This window comes from Triticum urartu, chromosome 1 (genome assembly GCF_003073215.2).
Source record: "Triticum urartu cultivar G1812 chromosome 1, Tu2.1, whole genome shotgun sequence".
NCBI classification, from domain to species: Eukaryota; Viridiplantae; Streptophyta; class Magnoliopsida; order Poales; family Poaceae; genus Triticum; species Triticum urartu.
This window is the reverse complement of record NC_053022.1, coordinates 126,393,123-126,413,462: the sequence shown is the minus strand read 5'-3', so window position 1 is coordinate 126,413,462 and position 20,340 is coordinate 126,393,123.

Here is a 20,340-nt window from a genome sequence, read left to right as displayed (position 1 = left end):
CGGACCCCCGCGCGAAGCTGATGTTGGAGAAGATGGACGCGGATCTGAGGCCGGCCAATATGGCGGCGGCGAAGCTGACCGGCGCGTCGCTGCTGAGGGAATTCCTGGAGCACCAGCTGGCTCCGCTTCGGCAGTACTCACTTCCGATGTGGAGGCCCCGTCCGAGCCCCGCGGCCTTAGCCGACGGAGATCTGGCTGCGGTCCTCCAATCTCTGGTCGGGGGCGATGTGGCGAGGTTGGAGGGCGCTCCTATGCCCTTGTTCCTCCGCGACGACTGGGAGCAGGTAGTGGAGTCCATGCCCGTCTTCAACGGGGATGGGCCCGTGCCCATGGAAACTCCCGAGGAACCGGTGGACGTGCCCTCCGACGACTCCAGCGAAGAGGAGGAAGGAGGGGAGCGGGGAAAAGGGCCTGACTCCAAGGCGACTGACGGAGAGTCGAGGGCTCCCCTCCCCCGGCGCAGGTCCCGCGTTCTCCGCCTCTCTCCGAGCGATGACGACGAGGATGAACAGACGACGACGAGGACAACGACGAGCAGGACGGCGGGAGCTCCCCCGATCCCGAAGAAGGACAGGACCGGGCATGATCTCCCGTCTGCCCCGGCCCCGGGGCGGACCGCAGATCCACCTTCCGCTCCAAGCTTCCCAAGGTTGACCCTTCCAGCCGGTTTCAGGCTTTCAAATTTGGCGTAAGGCACTTGTCGATGGCGTCGACGTCGCTTCCCGGAGGTTCTTTTTTTTTCGTGCTTCCTGAGGTTGCGTCGCCTTGCTGGAATAGGGCTGGGCGGCGCAGAGGAGTGAGTTCATCTGGGAAGTGTTGCCGTGAAGGAGGTGAGGAGCGCCAGGTCTTCGGTTCGCGAGGCCTGGCTGAGCGGCTGGCGAGCTCAGACAGGCAGGGTGAGGTGCTCTTGCTGGTGCTGTGGTCCGACTTAGATGTCAGGGCGGCGGCCAGACCGCCTTCCGGTGAGTGCCCCTGATGGCAGCATGCCCTGTAGCCGTTATTAGTCGTCCTCTCTATTGGCGCGGCAGACTCCGGCCTCGGGCGCGTGGTTCCTCCTACTCCACCGTGTCTCGCTCCTTCTGCTCTCGGTTCTGGATCGTGTTGGTTTGCTGAGGCCTGGACCGACTGCGTCAGGATCTTCTTGGCGCCGACCCCCGCTTGGTGGTCGGGCACTTGGAGCTGGCTTCAGGATGGGTTCGCTCCGACGCTTCAATTCGGGCAGCGCTGGTCCAGGCCTCGATGGCATGCGACGAGGAGAAGCAGGCCATCCTTGAGGCGAAGGCTGCTCGTGACGCAGCCCTGGGGGAGGTGGTCGACGTCCGTGGACGTTGCAAGGCGCTGGAGGGCGAACTGCAAGATTTGCGGGACCAGCTCGCGAACGAGGTCCGCCTTCGCCAAGAGCAGGAAGAAGGCGTGAAGGCTCGCGAGGCGGCTCTCAAGGAGAGGGAGGTCAAGCTCAAGAAACGCCGCGACGCCTAGGCGCGCTGGAGCAGGAGTTGGGGGCGAGGAAGGCCAAGCTGGACGACGAGGCCCTGGTTCTTGCCGAGGACCGCGTGGCCTTCACGGAGATGGAGGCGAGGGCTCGCTCCTCACTGAGGACGCTTTACGACAGCGGCCTGGAGAGCCCACTGGCTGCGCCGAGGACGGCCCCGCCAAGCTGCTTCCCTTCCTGGTTCACGCTCTTGAAGATGTCGCCCTTGGCCTTGGCCCCACGGCCGAGGCCGAGGCGCGTGTCCTCTTCTGCGGCACTGACGCGGGTCCTCACCCACATCTACCTTCGCGATCCCGGTGTCGACCTCGACAGCCTGCTGGAGCCAGTGAGCGGCGAGCGTGCCGCTGCCGCTGCCGAGGCCGTGAAGCGGCGGAGGCCCTGTGGGGAAGTTCCGGGCCTTCAGCACCAAGCCGAAGCAAGGCGCTGCCGACCCCACCGCTCCGTGAGGCGTACCCAATCCGCGCTGCTCCATCGCCGACAAGTGACTCCGTCGCGGCTCCTGTCCTGCCTTTAATTCCTGCACATGTATCATGCCTCGGGGAGGCGTTTAAACTTGCGTTTGGCATTGAGATAACAGTGTGGACTGTAATATTTGCTTTTGAATTCCTTGAAATTTGCGCCTTTCCTTCCTACTTGCTTATGTTCTACGCCGGCAGAGCCCGGCCCCGCGCATACCTCAGCGTTGGTCCCGACCGGAAACCAGGACGGGGCCAAGGAGTGAGGGGCTACGTGACAGTTAGGCTCCTGAGTCGCGATGCTCAGGAGTCCCCCTTGGCGCACACAGTAGGGTCGGTGACAGCGGTGGATCCGACCGCTCTCAAGGCCGGTAAGTCGGGCCAAGGAGCTGGGGGGCGACCGATGACAAGTTAGGGCTCCTAGAGTCGCGACTGGCTCAGGCCCCCTGTGGCGAACGGAACAGCAAGTAGGGAAGGTGTGAGTCGGGTGGATCTAGCGTCTATGTCTGCAGAGCCCGACGCGCGCTGCTTTACAGCATGGTTTGGTCCAGAAGGGGTACGGGCTTTAAGATGGAGAGAGATTAGGCGGAGCTTATGTTCTACGCCGGCAGAGCCCGGCCCCGCGCATGCCTCACCCAGCGTTGGTCCCGACCGGAAACCAGGATGGGGCCAAGGAGTGAGGGGGCCACGTGACAAGTTAGGCTCCTGAGTCGCGATGCTCAGGAGTCCCCCTTGGCGCACGAACACCAAGTAGGGAGGTGTGATGCGGGTGGATCTACCGTTCTACGTCTGCAGAGCCCGGCCGCGCGTACCTCACCCAGTTGGTCCCGACCGGAAACCAGGACGGGGCCAGGAGTGAGGGGCTACGTGACCAGTTAGGCTCCTGAGTCGCGATGCTCAGGAGTCCCCCTTGACGCTCAAACGGCCTTCGTACCTTGGCTCCGCTCGGGGAGAGACGCGCGACGAACCAGGCCCGGGGGGACCTGGCTGGGCGGCGTGCGTCTGGGTGTGACCCAGGCGCAGCCCCCGTGCCCAGCCCCCTCGCGCGGCACTCCCGAGGGGAGGCGTTACGATGAGGCTAGACACTGAGCTCTGGGCTCCCTGAGGTTGATGCGGCCCGGGGGCCACCCTCAGTTGTTTATCACCAGCGCGGAGCATAGCGCTTACCGTATGTGTACGGGCATAGCCGCTCCTCGGCAGTGTCGTCAGCCAGCGCGGAGCATGGTGCTTCCACTGGTACGTGGGAGGGGGGCCCTCCGGGAGGAGCCCCCGGGGCGTGTACAGCCCCGCCCTGACACATGGCTGGCACGGTAGGGCCTGGCGAGGTGTATCTGGGCACCCGTGAGCCAGCGCGGGACTCACGGGGCCCTACCTCTAGGCGGGTTGCGCCTGGCACTGGGCCTTATCTTGTGATGTGTCCCTGCAAATTTGGTTAGATGTCGGCACTCTACGTCCTCGGGTCCCGCCCTCGAGCTGGTCTCAGCCGTCGCTGGTATGCCAGGTCGCGATGCCATGGACAAGGCCAGAGGGTGAGGGCTGGAGAGCCAGTAAGAGCCCTGAAGTCGCGATGCTCAGGTACCCCCCCCTTTAACGTGCAAGTGTCGGCATGGAGAAGAAGAGGTGCCGTGACCGGCATCAAATAATCAAGCATGGTGGGTCTAACGCATAATCGGAAATAAACGCAAATGGGATACATGCCGCTGGGCCTGGCCCGAGCAGGCTTGGGGATCATGCAGCCCGAGGGGCGCCCCCAACAAGGTAAGCTAATAACATGGAATAAAAGGGATACACGCCGCAGGGACGGACCCACGCGGCCTGGGAATAATGCAGCCCTGGGGGCGCTCCCAGCTGGAAGTAAAACTCGAAAGATGTCACCTGATGATGTTGAGGACGAAGGGGTGTTGGTGTAGCAGGCTCGGTGGGCTGCGGAGCCGATCCTCACGAGCCCCCAGGCCCAGGGGCCTCGGGAGGCTCCGGAGGCGCTGGCGGCTCCTCGCGGGCCATCTCCATCCCTGCCAGGGCTGCGGAACGCCTGGCCTCTCGTGCCTCCGTGATGCCCCTCATGAGGCGCTGGTACGTGTCAGCCGCGTTCGGCAAGCCGTAAGGCATGCGAACGTAGCTGTGGGGTGGACCTCCGCAGCGCCCCACTCGCGAGGGCCAGAGGCGCTCCAGAGAGGCGACTCGGTTGAGCCCTGGTATGTCGATGCAGACGCGCAGCCCACCATCCTCGCCTGGATGGGGAGCCACTGCTGGTAGGCGGCGGCCGCCTTTCATGACTCCTTGACTCCTGTAGCTCCTGAATGGCCTTGCTGACGAACTCCTGAGGGTCTGGATCTCCTTGCCTTGCTCCTTCTTGAGGGAAACGTGCTTCGAAACATGTCTCCATGTGGTGCCCAAGCGCCTCCCTCGTGACCCTAGCTAGGTCGGTGGCCCTCCAGGGGAGAGCCCCCGAGCCCTGCCTGAGGAGGGCGCTGGGCATGCTTTCCTATGCGATGGAAGGAGGTTCCCTCTGGGCAGGCGCGGGCCTAGAGGGGCCTGCCTCCTGAGTGGTCGGGCCAGACGATGTCTTCTTCTTATTAGGGGCGGTCTCGGGAGGTCTCCTGCTTCCACGATCCGCGTCTTCCAGTGACGCGGCCTGAAAGGCTCGTTCCAGGGAACACACCGCGTCCTTCTCTTCACAGGGCACCGTGATGACTCCGCCGCTTCCTGGCATCTTGAGGACGTTGTAGCCGTGGTGAGTTACGGCCATGAACTTGGCCAGTGCTGGGTACCCAAGGATGGCGTTGTACGGCAGGCGAATGTGAGCGACGTCGAAGTCGATGAGCTCGGTGCGGTAGTTGTCGCATGCCCCGAAGGTGATAGGGAGGCGGACCTGCCCAATCGGGACCGTGGAGCCGTCGGTGATACCGGAGAAAGGCTTGGTTGGCTGAAGCTGGCTGTAGGGCACTTGGAGGTTGTTGAATGTCTCCACGGACAGGACGATGAGCCCTGCCCCGCCATCGATGAGGGTCTTGGTGACCACCACGTTGCTGACGATCGAGGAGCAAAGCATCGGGAGAACTCCGGCTGTAGCCACACACTTGAGCTAATCTGCTGAGCTGAACGTGATGGCGCACGCCGACCACCTGAGAGGGCGCGTGACTTCGAGCCTGGGGAGGACTGCGTTCACTTCGTGGGCGAACTGCTTGAAGATGCGCTGAGAGGCTGGGGCTTGCGCCCCGCCCAGGATGCAGGCGATCGCGTGCGGCTCCTGGAAGCCCCCAGCCCCCTCGTCCTGGTGGCGGTCCTCGTTTCTCCTTGGCTGCGGCGGCAGCGGTGGGAGGCCTGCGTTGCCTTGCGGGCGATCCTCGCGAGGTTGATCCCTCCAGCCTCCCTCACGAGGCGGGTCTTGCCAGCGATCCTCGCGAGGTTAATCGCGCCACCCTTGGTGCGGGCCACGGTCTTCCCAGCGTCCTGCGTTCCTTCCTCCTCCTCGACCGTAGCACCGGTCACTGCGGTCAGGGCGACGGCCGATCCTTCCTTCTCGCACGGCTCGGAGCTCTTGACATTCGTTGGTGTTGTGGGTGTGGAGGTCGTGGTACACACAGTACCGGCTGCCCTTGGAAGGTTCGGGCTGATCTCTGCCCCGCTTAGTGTCTGGTTCTGCCGCGAGCACGGCAGCCCCCTTGCGCTTCACATACTTGGCCTTGGGCTTCTTCTCTTCTGGGTCTGCGCAGGCAGCTCGAGGAGGGAGAGACGCCCCTCCTCGGCCCTGGCGCACTTGGTTGCCAGGTTGAACAGCTCCAAGGAAGTGCACAGGTCTTCATGCATCGCCAGCTCCTCCTTCATCTTGACGTCGCGCACGCCGTCGGAGAAGGCCGAGATGATGGCCTCCTCAGTCACCTTGGGAATCTTGAGGCGCGCGTTGTTGAAGCGCTGGATGTACTTCTGCAAGGACTCCCCGGGCTATTACTTGATGCGGCGCATGTCACTCACAGCGGGTGGCCGGTCGCGAGTGCCTTGGAAGTTGGCGATGAAGCGGGTGCGCATCTCGTCCCAGGAGGAGATTGTGCCTGGAGCCAGGTTCAGGAGCCAGGTGCGGGCCCCGTCCTTGAGCGCCATGGGGAACCAGTTCGCCATGACCTTCTCGTCTCCGTTGGCAGCTTCGATGCCTAGCTCGTAGAGCTGGAGGAACTCCGTAGGATCAGCCGTGCCGTCATAGCGAGGAGGCAAGTCTGGCTTGAACTTGTCGGGCCACGCGATGCTGCGTAGCTCGGCGGTGAAGGCGCGGCAGCCTGCTGTGGCTACGGGAGGCCTTGGATGACGGGGAGCTTGGTCTTGCATGTCCCCATGCGCTGTAGCTGGGAGCAGCGCGGGGTCTTGACGTGCGGGAGCAGGAGCATGGTCGCGACGTGCTGGAGCAGGGAGCGCCCGGGCAGCTTCTTGCGGGCGAGGGACTTCTTGACAGCTCTGCTCTTGCCGTGCTGGCGCCTGACGGAGCGGGTTCCGCCCAGGGGCCACGCGCCTTGGAGCCATGGCGCCGTCCTGAGGAGGAGGCGGCCGGGGCGCCGCCGGAGCTTCATCGCCCGCGCGGGGCGGGGTGCGGTGCAGCGGAACGGACGGCGCAGGAGAGCCCCCTGCGGCGCGGACGAGCTCGGCGACGCGATCGAGCCATTCTTCGTAGACGTCATCGATGGGACGGTAGCACAGGAGCTCGTTTGCCGCGATGAGTGCAGCCCGAGCCTCCATGGGTGCACGGAGCGCGCGGGACGAAGATCCAGCTGGGGTGAGAGAGGGAGTTGAGGTGTGGCCGTCTTGCCGCACGGACGGATGCTGGGACGATGCTTGCTGCTCGTCCCCTGCCGGGCCGGTGGCGGTGTTGACGGCAGGTGACGGGGAATGGCGAGGACGCCGCCGACAGGGGCCGTCTGGGCGACGCGGGAAGCGAGTGCGGCCCGGTGCTCGGCGCGGGCCCGACGAGCGTCAGACATGGGCGTGATGGTCGGAGGAGAATGGGGTGGTGGAAGACGAATCCCGGCGCACCCCTACCTGGCGCGCCAAATGTTGGATTTCCGGTTCCGGCAAACCCTTGAGGTTCGAACACTGGGGTGCGCGCAGAGATTTCGCCTCCTACCTACCTGCACTCCTCCGCCTTGCTAGGATCTAAACTAAGGAAAGAACAACACAAGAGACACCGGGTTTATACTGGTTCGGGCCACCGTTGTGGTGTAATACCCTACTCCAGTGTGTGGTGTGGTGGATTGCCTCTTGGGCTGATGATGATGAACAATACAAGGAAGAACAGCCTCGCGAGGGTCTGTTCTTGGCTGGGGAGATGAACTGCTGGGAGGAGTTCAGTCACCTTTCTCTCTCTCTCTCTCTTTCTGATCGAAACCTCTCTCTAAAGAGCCTCCTTCTTCGAACCCCTCAGCTCTCTCCTCTCTTTTCTCCTCCCTCTCTCTTGCGAGTGGCTGGCCCTATTTATACAGGCCCTGGTCCTCTTCCCAAATATCGAGCGAGAAGGGAGCCAACAATGGCAGGCTAATTTGAAGGGGGACAGCTAGTATCAGCTATCCTAACAAAAGTAGTCTTCGCCTGCGCAAAGCTCTGGTGATGAAGCCGTCTTGGGCTCCACGGTGACCTCCGTCTCGTAGTCCTCCTGGTCTTGGTCTCGTTGCACCGAAATGGCAACCTTTGCCTGATGCTTTGGTACTCCGCGGCTGCGCTTGCCCCCTTTGCACCAAAGAGGAAAGGAGGACACTGCGCGGGCTGGCACCAGCCTGGCGCCCTTGGTCGTCATGGCTTGCGTCACAGGCACCTCGTGAGGTACCCCGCCTTGGTCTCTCCGCCTCCTCGTGAGCCAGCCTGACGAGGCCATGCCTGAGGAAGCTCCGCGTCGTCCGCCCCGCGAGGCTTGGCCCCTCGCGAGGGTCTTGGGTTTGTGTTGGTGAAGATGGGCCGCGCTGGGCCCCCCTTTGAGCCACGCCACAGGCCGCAGGCAGGCAAGTCTGGGGACCCCCGTTCCCAGAACACCGACGGCAGACTTGATTTCTACCTCTTGATCCGCTAGCCGGGTCTTTGCATCAGTTAATTGAGAGCCCAATTCAGATAGGGCGTTCTACAAAACGTACACAGGTGTGTCAAGGCTTAAACTAAAAGTTATAAAGATTCAAGTCTCAAGTACTTTGCACTGCAATACTACTTGACACTTGGGGGCTAATGTCTGCCAAAACAATTTCTTATAACTCTTAATATTTCAAGTCCCAAGTACCTTACAAAGTAACAGCACTTGGCACTTTGGGGCTAATGCATGATATTCAGAAAGTTTCTCAAGATTAAGCCAGATTACAATATTTGTTGGGATTAGTAAAAGACAGCTATGAAGTTAAGTACCGGTTCATTTATGATAAATTGAACCGGCCCATGGGGACTACAGGTGAAGTTTACACTATTTTATTGGACTTTTTGAAAAACTTAGAGAGAAGATATCAATCTATATCATAAAGTCTCCAGATCATTCAGGTTCATCATCTGAAGACTTGGGGGCTGGCGGAGTATAAGTAAACCGGAGAACATACCTCATATTTCAGCTGCAGTTGCTTGACCATCTCAATTTCTGACTCACGGATGGAGTGAACATGGCTGAGATAGCCGGACAATATGTCACTAGCGTTCAGATGAGTGTAGTGAGATATGTCAAAACGCACTTTCTGTCTTTCCAAGGCTTCTTGTTTAGCAGTGTGCCAAGCTAACACAGTAGGAGTCCCCGATTCAACAAAACGGCTACCAGTGACCAGAACGTCATGATCAGAAGATGATGGTTGGTTAGCTGGACTGGATGGTCTGGCAATAGAGGGGTTAACTACGATCTCATCAGCTGACAGCTCAGGAGGATCCAATTGAGTATTGGCAGCCGGGTCTTTTGGTGCTTCAGTTCGAGGGGGAGAAGTTGGCATGGCCGGTTCAGGCACAAGGACTGACGGGTCTTCTGTCGGTTTAGTCACCTTGGCCTTCTTGGACTTGGCTTGGCCACTAAGAAAGATGTTATGAGACAGTCAGTACAAAGATGCAGTTTGAAAGACACGGAGGAAAGATGGTTTTTTCAATACCCAGGGGCAGTCTTGAAGGCCGGAAATTGAGTCTAAGATGAGTCGCCAGAAGAGCAGGACACCTCCTGCAAAGATAAAATAAAGTTAGTAATGCAAGGGAGAAGATCCATTAATGGAAAGTAAAATATGAAGATAAAAGAGACCTCATTCTGGCATTTTGAGGAGTTTGTTGAAGAACGGAAGGCGGTTCATCGTCGTTCCGGGCCTGACGGCGGCTCTCATGTTGCTGCTTTTTCAAAAGAAAATGAGGGTCCAAATAAGCCAAAGGGTGTGAAAACCTTACTTTCCGGGTTACCAGTCGAACTTTCTGTCTTGGCAAATGGGCTGAGCCAGAGGAAATAGTTACCTCTTCTTCTACGGCCTAACTGGCCCCCGTGTCGTCCTGGCAATAGTCAGTGTTAATAAGATTATTAAAAAAACTGGCCAAGGGAGTCAAGGGCTACCTCCGACTCAGAATCATCGTCAAGCTTCAACAGGTCCTCAGCAGTGCTCTTTTTCTTTTTGGACCTCCGGGTCGTCTTCTTGGTGGCTATGGTGGCGGCTCTGGCCTTCTTGGCAGCTTCATGATCATACTTGGCTTTCCAGAAGTCAGATTTGGCCTGTAACAAGTAAAACAAGATGGAGGGTCAGGCAAGCATTTAAAACTGCTGAGGAAAATACGAAGAGAAAAAAGGTCAGGGGTTTCTTACCTCCGGCGCCGGGTTAAGTTTGTAGAAAGGGTTTAACCCGACTTTATTGCAGTCTTCATATTTGCCATTCACCAGAAGGGTCGAAATTGAAACAATATCTTCTTCAGTTAGTTGAACAGAGTTGTGACGAAGAGAGTCATCTGGGCCTCCACCATATTCATACATCAATTTGGATCGGCGGCTTAGAGGGATGACCCGCCACGAGACCCAGCAACGAGTCAAATCAACTCCGGTTAAGCCGTTCCCCAGTAAGGCGTTAATCCTTTTAATTGATGGAATAAGCTTTTTGCGTTCGGCGGCAGTAAGCTTGTCAGGGAGGGCAAACTTGGAATCTAGACAATCCGCGCGATAACCCGGCAGTGGTTTCTCATTGGCTGGTGAAGTGTCTTGACAGTAGAACCAGGTCAGATTCCAGTCTTTGGGATGACTCGGCAAGACTATTAGAGGGAAAAAAGCGCCCTGTCGGCGCTGAATTGAGATGCCTCCAAGTTCCAAGCTAGGGCCATTGGTACACTCATTCTGGCGGTTCAGATAAAAATACTCTTTAAAGAGTTCCACAGTCGGTTCTTCTTGAAGGTACACCTCACAGAGAACTTGGAAATTGCAGATATTGGATATGGAATTGGGCCCGAGATCTTTAGGGTGGAGTTTGAAAAAATGGAGAACATCTCTGAAGAACTTTGAGCCGGGTGGTGAAAAGCCCCGATTCATGTGGTCAGAGAAGACAATAACTTCACCGTCTTTTGGGTTAGGTCGTTCCTTGTCCGGGTCAGGTGCACGGTAAGACATAACATTCTTCCCTGGCAAAAAACCTATGGTGAAGAATTCCTTCAGGTTGTCTTCAGTTACTATGGAAGGGACCCAGTTGCAGATGGTCGGTGCTTTTGACGGCATGATGATCAAAAGACGAACTGAAAAGAAAAGTAATGCGCCGGTTCAATTCAATGGTGAAATTAACAATTAAATGATGATGGTGCAAATAGGTAATGGCGGCTTAAGTAAGGGCTAATGTCATATAAGGGAAAAGTAAGATGGCGTCATAAGCCGCCATGACTACAGACATTTGAAGGAAACCAGAAACAGAATTGGCTAAATGTTGAGGCAAACAAGTTTCCTAAATTCTTGATATTATTCTGAATCAAGTGGTCATTCAAAATGGAAAATATTATAGACCTAAAAGTTTGGCACAGATGAGTTTGTGAGCTCTAATGAAGCCTTTTTTACCAGAAGAAGGAATCTACTAGTATCAAGGATGGGCGCAAAACAACTACCGTACGAGTATATGTTTCTTTTTGGATCAAGAAGAAGCTGCAGTGGAAGAACTACAAGGAAACCGTGACGAACTGTGAAGAACATGCAGGAAACTTAGAAACCCTAATGCGGATCTGAGGAGCAGGAAGGTGAAAACTTACAACCACGGATCTTCTACGGAGGTTGCCACCGTTCTCTGGACCGATTCAAGTTGATGCAGCAGCCAAGGTTGACGGAGACGAGGAGCTCTGCGACGGCGGCGGGGCTCGAGCGGCGGTAGGGTTGCGAGAGGAAGAAGATGGAGAGAGAGAAGAATGAGAAAGACTGGGGCGTGCCTATTTATAAGGGGATAAGTGAACAGGTGGGCGCAAAATCAAGGAAGACCCAAATAATGACTATCCAACTAAACGGACGCCTCGATTCTCGGAAGACATTAAAAGATGAAGATCTGTTGAGGATGACGTCATAACAGTCTTATGTTTTCAGAAGATGATGTCACGGCGAGTTACATAATTTTTACAGAGAGAGGAAGATGGATTTCCTCTAAGTATTGAAGATTGACAAAGAACAAAGTTCAAAGTCAACCTAGGGCCTAATGTTGGGAATATAGCTACCAGGTAAGACCCGCCCAAGAGGGGCCGGGTCAGCCCCGATGGTGGGTTACAAAAGAATCCCAGTAACATTCAAGGCGATAGTTTATTAAGACTTATAGAAGGCCTAAGCCCAGAGGCGGCTTAAGGCCCAATATTGTAAACCGCCGTATGTAAGGAAAGACTTGTAAAGAAAGGCATGTAAAAGAAATCACCAAGCTGGACATGTTTTATGAGCCGTCCGGGACTATGTAGGCCGCCAGGCGTCAACCCGTGTATATAAGGGGACGACCCGGCGGCGGCTTAGGGCAAGAGACAACAATTCGAAGCCAGGACAAGCATATTCGCTCCCTGGTCTTCGAAACCCCAGCAATTCCAAACACAACTAGACGTAGGCTTTTACCTTCATCATAAGGGGCCGAACTAGTATAAATTTCTCGTGTCCTTTGTCCCGATTAACCCCTTTAAGCTTCCTAGTTGCGATGGCCCTATGACTAAGTCCTTTCGCTAGGACATCTGTCATGACAATTTCACGACATTTTTGCTCTTGTTTGCATAAATAAGCTTAAACAGCACCCAGGTTTTCAGCCAACATTATAACTAACCATGCCCACAATAACTCTTAAAGATTATATTAACGCATATCAATGACATAATCAGCTAGCGAGCAATAATAAGGTATTCAAACGGCAACACATTGTTAAAACAACCATGATATAATATGACAATAGTGGTATCTCACTAGCCCTTTCTGAGACTGCAAAACATAAATGCAGAGCACCTCCATAGTTCCAGCAGCGACTAAAGATTGTAATTCATGGTAGAAAAGATCCAGTCATGATGCACCCAACATTAGCTACACACACTGCATAAGTCATGACAGCAGTGCTCTTAGGTTCTAGCGCTTGTTTTAGAAGGTGATGACACAACATAAAAGTAAATAGATAGTCCCTTCGCAGAGGGAAGCGGTGATTTGCAGAGGTGCCAAAGCTCAAGTTTTTAAAATAGAGGTAAATAATATTTTGAGACATGCACCCTTCTCATTTACTTGACGACCATCAGTTATCAATATCTTCCATGCTAAGCACGCTAGTGGCGGTTCCCAAGCGGTAAAAGTAAAGGTTTTGACTCCATTGGGAGTTTTTGTTCGATTATTTGTAAGCTTTTTCTGTTTGCAGTTTGGGACTGGTCGTCCCTAGTACCACCCTTTTCTCGTGCGATGGAGAGTGAATAAACACTTGACCTGAGAATAACCCGCTTAGCATGGAAGATACCGACCACCTCCTGTCGTTCCATGAACGATCTAGGCACACAAAAAGGATATATTTTTAGAAGTTTTTAGAGGTGGCACATGCAAATTTACTTAGGACGGCAGGGTAATACCGCACATAGGTAGGTATGGTGGACTCATCTGGAATAACTTTGGCTTCAAGGTTTTTGATGCACAAGCAGAATTCCCACTTAGTACAGGCGAAGGCTAGCAATTAGATTGAGAAGCGGCCAGCTAGAGAGCAACAACGGTCATGAACATGCATTATGCATAAGTAACATTGGACACTAGCATGAGTAGGATACGAACACCATGAACATAAATATCATAGAGGCTATGTTGGTTTTGATTCAACTACATGCATGAACATGTGCCAAGTCAAGCCACTCGAACATTCAGAGGAGGATACCATATCATCATACTACATCACAATCATTTTAACGCAATATTGATATCCAAGATAAATCATTATCCACTAATAGCTACTTATGCATGGCATGAGAAACTATAATCTCTAATTGTCATTGCAAACATGTTTAATCATAATGGGCTAAATCATGGATACTAGGTTAAACATATTTACACAAACGGAACAAGTCGAGTTCATACCCATTTCTCTCTGCCACGGCCAGTTCATTGAATATCGTCATTATTGCCTTTCACTTCACGACCGAACGATGTGAAAATAATAATAGTGCAAGAGTGTCGTGGACTAAGCTGGAATCTGCAAAACATTTTATTCAATAGGAGAAGACAAGGTAAAATGGGCTCTTTATTAGATCAACCGTTATTCATATGAGAGCCACTCAACATTTTCATCGTGGTCTTCTCCTCGGTAAGACTTGAATAAAAAGAAAAGAAATTCAGAGAAACACACTGAAATGTTTTTGGAGTTTTTGGTTTTCTTGAACAAGCAATTAAAAGGGAAAAGCAAAAACGAGAAAAACTATGTACACGGGAAAGCTCCCAACAAGCAAAAGAAGAACAAGGAAATCTTTTTGGGTTTTCTTTTTAGTACTACAACTAAGCATGCATAGAAAGTAAACTAACTACAACTAATTTGTTTTTTTCTAAAGTTTTTCAAACACACAAGAAGAAAGCAAGAAAAATAAATCTAAACATGGATGATACAATGAAGAAGTGTGAACACCGACAGATTAAATAAGTGAACGTGAATGTAATGTCGATGGAAAACACGTACTTCCCCAAGCTTAGGCTTTTGACCTAGCTTGGTAATCAATCAGAAGCCTGGAGGCTCACGGAGACAAGTAGACCGACTCCTGCCTGCATCTACTACTATTACTCCACCCATCAACTGCTATCCAGCATGCATCTAGGGTATTAAGTATAAAACAGAGTAACGCCTTAAGTAAGATAACATGATGTCGACAAAGTAAACCCAATCAATATGAATAAATCCCTGTCGTTTTACACTTAATGGCAACAATATAAATACATGTCTTGTCCCCTACCTTGTCACTGGGATATAGCACCGCAAGATTGAACCCATTACAAAGCACCTCTCCCACTGAAGATAAATCAATCTAGTTGGCCAAACCAAACGGACAGATCGAAGAGAAATGCAAAGCTATAACAATCATGCATAATAAAGTTCAAAAAAGACTCAATTCATATTCATGAATAATCTGATCATAAAACCACAATTCATCAGATCCCAACAAACACACCGCAAAAGAAGATGACATCGTATAGAACTCCAAGAACATCGTGGAACATTGTATTGAAGATCAAAGAGAGAGAGAGAAGAGGCCATCTACTTACTAGCCATGGACCCGTATGCCTGTGGTGAACTACTCAGGCATCATCGGTAGGGTAGCAAGGATGATTTATAAGCCCTTCGTGTTCGATTCCCCCTATGACAGAGTACCGAAAAAGGCCTCTAGATGGGATCACGGAAGAACAGAAGCTTTCGGCGACGGAAAAAGTGTTTCGGGTGGCTCTCTAGTATATTGGAAATATTTTGGAATTTATAGAGGCAAAATTAGGTCAAGAGGCGCCACGAGAGGCCCACAAGCTCAAGGGGCGCGCCCTATGAGCATGTCGCTCCCTCTTGACTCTTCTGGTCTTCTCCCGAACCTTCATGGGTCCCTTCTGGTCCAGAAAAATCACCGTAAAATTTCATTGTGTTTGGACTCCATTTGATATTGATTTTCTGAAAGCCAAAAACAAGCAAAAACAGCAACTGGCACTGGGCACTAGGTTAATAGGTTAGTCCCAAAAATGATATAAAATAGCATATAAATGCATATAAAATATTCAGGATTGATACTATAATAGCATGGAACAATAAAAAAACTATAGATACCTTGGAGACATATCATTGTTCAAGAGCACAATGATAACATTCTTGAGGGCAAGGATTCCATCAATGTTGCACTAAAGACCCCAAGTACTGGGGGCAACAAGAGAAAACAAAGTCACTTTTGCACAATTATTAGATAAATTGCAAAAGAAGAGTGAACAGAAAAGTGCTTATCAGCCAAGTAATTCAAAAGCATCAAGATCACCCCCTAGGTGCAAATCTGAGGATCGGTTTTGGCAAAGTGATAATTTTAATACAAGATATTCATATCCTTATTATGGGCTGCCAATGTCGTGAATACCCCCCTATGCTCATGTAAATCAATATCCATCATGGGGCAAGTATGATACAAGGGAACACTCTCCATCTTATTCTAGACCATATCACCAACATTATGCACCTTCAAGAACATAAACATGTGATGAACAATCACATGTCGAAGACCGGTTCAGTCATAAGAAATAGGTCCAAAGCTCAAGGAATAATAGAGAGGTGGTCAAGCAAGTTTACCATGTTATAAGAGATGGCCATAAGAGTGCTACTTCAGATTTGATGTCAAATGAAAAAGAGCCAATTAAAGTGTTGGCGTTGGCTACTAAAGCCAATGAAAAAAGTCAATCAAGTGCCAAATCTGAAGATAAGAAGTTTGGAGTGTGATGTGTACATTTTGCATCATATTTTCCTACTGTTATTTTTATCGTTTTGAAGTTCTATTCCACTTTTTGATGCAATTCTAATGCCTTTCTCTCTTAAATTGCAAGTCACATCACAAGAGGGAGATTGTCGGTAGCTAGAATTCTGGACCTGAAAAGAGTTACAATGGAGATAGCTATCCTTTGGAGGTCCAAATGACCTGAAAAGTTAGAGATTTATTTTGGAATATAAACAAATACTAGAGGAGAAATATACCGGAGAGGACCTAGCATGGCCCACAAGCTTAGGTGGCTCCCCCCTGAGGCGTGCCATGTGAGCTTGTGGGGCCCATAGAAGGCCTCTGAAGCCCATATCCTAATATATGAAGCAATTTTTCCTAGAAAAAAAATCATAAGAAGACTTTTAAGATGAAGCATCGCCGTCTCGAGGTGGAACCTAGGTAGGAGCACTTTTGCTCTCTGACAGAATCCAGAGCGATTTCCCGAGGATACTTCCTTCTGGGAGGGAAAAATCGAAGCCATCGTCATCACCAACGCTCCTCTCATCGTGGGAGGACTCATCTCCATCAACATCTTCACCAACACCATCTCACCTCCAGACCCTAGTTCATCTCTTGTATCCAATATTTGTCTCAAACCTCAGGTTGGCACCTGTGGATTGTTAGTTGTTGATTACATCTCATAGTTCATGCTAGTTGGTTTACTTGGTGGAAGATTATATGTTTAGATTGTTAATCATATATTTATCTCTTGTGATCATAAACATGAATATGATTTGTTAGTAGTTCCGTTTGTCCTTGGGAACATGGGAGAAGTCTTCTTATAAGTAATCATGTGAAGTTGGTTTTCGTTTAATGTTTGAATGATGTGTTATGTTGTTCTTCCTCTAGTGGTGTCGTGTGAACGTCAACTACATGACACATTACCATGCTTGGTCCTAGGGGAAGGCATTATGAGATTACTTAGTAGATGATGGGTTGCTGGAGTGACAGAAGCCTGAAACCCAGTTTATGAGCTATTCCGTAAGGGGATGATTTGGATCCATATTTTCATGCAATGGTTAAATTTATCTTAATTCTTCTCTTGTAGTTGTGGATGCTTGCAAGTGGAGGTAATCATAAGTAGGTTGTTTATTCAAGTAAGAACATGACCTCAGCACCGGTCCACCCACATAAGGGCATATCCAAGGCGAACCCGCAAACCTCCCGCATCCGTCCGAACTACGATGTCCGGACCGAGGAAGCCATCCAATGTGGGCGTGTATCGGTCCGAGGGGCGGTCCAGACACGATTTCTCCTACAAAATGGAGACAATGTGATGGAGATTTGTGGGAGTCCGGACACCCAAAATGTAGGACTCCGACACCCCCGGCCCACCCATTCCCCCTCCCGGTGCCATTTCCTTCCACTCTGCCCCTTCTCCCCTTGCTTTGCATCCACACCCTCCACCTCCGCGTCGATGTTGTACGTCTTTGGCCTCCACAAAGGCATTGCCGAACGTCCGCAACCAACACCGACACGCCCGCTCACCGTTAGGACGAAGCTTTCCACTCTAGAGCCGTCTGTACCCAGGTACACTCCGCCCCCGTCGACGACCTCCATGGCGGACAGCACGCCCCGCAGGTGTTCTCTCAAATGCCATTGAGCTTATTTTCAAATGCTATGTCATTTTTAGGGTACGAAGGATGGTCAACTACTCAACCATGGAGGATGAGTAGTTGTGCGATGTGTGGTTGGCCGTATCTACCGATTTCGTACGAAGGAGCAGAGGCCAGCCCTTCTGGGTGCAAGTGCATGAAAAGTTTCACGCGTGAAAGCACATTGCGCCCTACAACATGTACATCATTCAACCACGGAATATGAGGTCATTGTCGTATCGCCGGCTAGCGTTGGATGGCGTCCTCCCGCATCCGTGTCCACGGACTGGCCTCCCCTATCCGCGGATGGATGCAGGACGAAATTTGCGGGTTGCCGTTGGAGATGCCCTAACAAGTTATCAAAGTAGTGCACATGAGTCAATGAATCATGATGAAGTTAATAGATAAAATGTCCATGTGTCCTCGAGAATGCTTTAATCACTATAAGAAGTACTTCCGGCTTGTCCTTTGTAATAAAAATGATTGAGGCATCTTGTTGCATCTTGTTACTTTTGTTACTTGTCACTTGTTACGAGTTATCTTGATATCAAACTATGTGTCACAACTACTTTATAACACTTGCATAGAATACCTTGCTGAAAACCGCTTATCGATTCCTTCTACTCCTCGTTGGGTTTGACACTCTTACTTATCAAAAGAACTAAGATTGATCCCTAGACTTGTGGGTCATAAGAGTGCACAAGCTAAAACAAGAATTGCCATTGCTTGAAACAAAATCATAGCCAGGGCGCCCACTCAGCTTATTGTATTGGCAAAAAAAGAAATTGCAAAAGCTAAGTGCACAAGAACTTGAAAAGAGAAACATGGCATGGGTTCCCAAAGGAGTTACTCTAAGCAAGAATAATCCGCAAGCTTCCAATTGGAAAAAGGGTTGCAAAGGTGAAGAAGGAAAAGAGTGAAAACTATGAACAACCAAGCCAAAAGTTTGCATCCACACATCAAAATCTATTGTTCACACGTTATCCATATTCTTCAACTATGGCATTAATGCATATGCCATGGAATTCATCATTAGGTTCACACATTATCCATATTCTTCAACTATGGCATTAATGCATATGCCATGGAATTCGCCCTATAGTGAGTCGTATTACAATTCACTGGCCGTCGTTTTACAACGTCGTGACTGGGAAAACCCTGGCGTTACCCAACTTAATCGCCTTGCAGCACATCCCCCTTGTTCGATTAACTACACTTTTCTTGCTAATATATATGTCCGATACAGAATTATCGCCCTAAGAGTAAAGATGGACGATATGTACTTATCACCCTAAGAATAAAAATGACCAGTGGAGTGTTGACATCGCCCTTAGAAGAAGCTCCGTCCAAGTTATTTTTTTGCACACAAGGTTTGCCCAAAAACAGGGGGCATCTTCCTTTTTTTGTTTGGACAAATAAATTTTTATTATCATAACTTACAAAAAATCACTATAGCTAAATGATGCTACTTGAAATAATGTTGTGGTGTAAATACTCCTTATTATTACAATCTAGTATTAAAATGGGTCGGCCCAATTTGCTGAATGAAACATTTTTTGAACAACATGTGGATCCCGAGGGATTTGGACATTTCATTCATAAAGTAACGATACAACACTAAGCACAAAAGGACCCAAAGAAAGTAGGAATTACAAGCAAGTCCCTAGACTTTTGCAAAAAGGACCCCAGCTGTGAACAAAAAACGTGATTGAGTCCGTCGCCTCCACACCGGATTCTCCTGGCCATCGCCGAGGATGATGCCCATGTTGCCAGTGAAACATGAGCCCGGTCAGTATTGGACCATTGGACCGGCTCATGTCCCTCAGTAGAAGAGAGGGGCCAGCAGGACCAAGTCCGGGCCGGAGTGGGCCGGTCCATTCCCATCCTGATGAACTACTGAATGATCTTGTGATCTTCATGTGTATGATGGACGTGCATCGATTTACGTGGATTTGAGGGTTTCGATATGAAAAGTGCGACTGTCGGAGAAGACTTTCGAGGGGTCGTTCGATGATGTCTGTGGTCGTGCCCGGGCAGATCCGCAAAGTCATGCCCGGGCGAATCCGCAAACATTTAGTGTTTGTGTGTGGGAGAGGGGTTATTTTACCAAGCCCAACTATAGGTGCTCTTAGGACAACTCCAATGCGGGGACGCATTTCCTCCGCTCGCGTCTATTTTTGTCAGCGTGGACATAAGCTATGGCCCAGTGCAGCGACACATTTCACGTTTCTGCCGGTTTCGTGTCCGCGTGAACCCAATTCGAGCCCAAATCTAGGCCGAGTTTGTGTCCCCATGGACAGGCGACATATGCACCGTGCGTCCCCTCGATGTCTGCCTCGGGCACACGTGACAGCCACCCAATGACTAGCTCTGGGTCCTTTTAAATGCCACACGTGCAGGGCAGACATCGAGCTCGTCTTTCTCCTCCTTGGGGAAAGAGTATCTGGTGATACGAGAGGCTAGGTGCTCCCATGATACGAGATGACACGAGCCGTTGGATCTGAAATCCAAAGGTTGAAGGATAGGCTACTGAAACTTTTCATAAAAGACCTCTAGAAATCTGATATTCAGGCACAAGTCTAGAAGCTCATCCTGTGGCCCTTGAATTTCAGATCCAGCGACCCGCGTCGTCTTCTATCACGGGAGCACCGTAACCTTCGGTATCACCCGCAGACCGCCATCGCCCATGTCGCAGACCGCCCGCTTTGCTGTTTTGCCACTGCACGGAACCGATCGCTGCGGCTGGGACCAAAGGCAGCAACCCATTCACGAATCACGATCGAGGAGGTGTTCGAGCCCCCCTGCGACGACGGTGGGTGCATCTACAGTAGCCCCACGTCATCGGTTACTGGGAGGAGAGCCCAAGGAATCCCACATCCAGCTACGGAGCCTT